General features: G+C 38.9%; 1 long non-coding RNA gene across 1 annotated transcript; it reads left to right on the top strand.

Annotated features, from left to right (window-relative positions):
• The first annotated feature begins 19 nt into the window (after nt 1–19).
• Nucleotides 20–276, top strand: LOC104775586. The gene is made up of 2 exons (XR_766005.2): nt 20–118; nt 239–276. It is a non-coding gene; the product is annotated as an uncharacterized LOC104775586 (long non-coding RNA).
• Nucleotides 277–280: the final 4 nt, after the last annotated feature.

Raw genomic sequence — 280 nt, forward strand, 5'->3', positions numbered from 1 at the left:
CTGGGTCAAAGTGAAAGCTAATATATATGCTTGCTTAAAGGTATGGGAAGTGAAAGCAGCTGACTTGACAATTAGCCCTGTGCACCGTGCAGCTACCGGCATTGTGGACCCTGATAAGGTTTAATATTATTTCCTATCTGTTGATATATTATATCTTATAAAACCGTTGAGCTATTTGATTTATTTTCAAGCTGCCGGAAAATTGTTACCCTATTGACTGTTTCAATGTTTCGTAAAGGGAATTTCTCTTCGTTTTCCTCGTCTACTCCGTGTACGGGAA

This window comes from Camelina sativa, unplaced genomic scaffold (assembly GCF_000633955.1).
Source record: "Camelina sativa cultivar DH55 unplaced genomic scaffold, Cs unpScaffold20242, whole genome shotgun sequence".
Classification (NCBI taxonomy): Eukaryota; Viridiplantae; Streptophyta; class Magnoliopsida; order Brassicales; family Brassicaceae; genus Camelina; species Camelina sativa.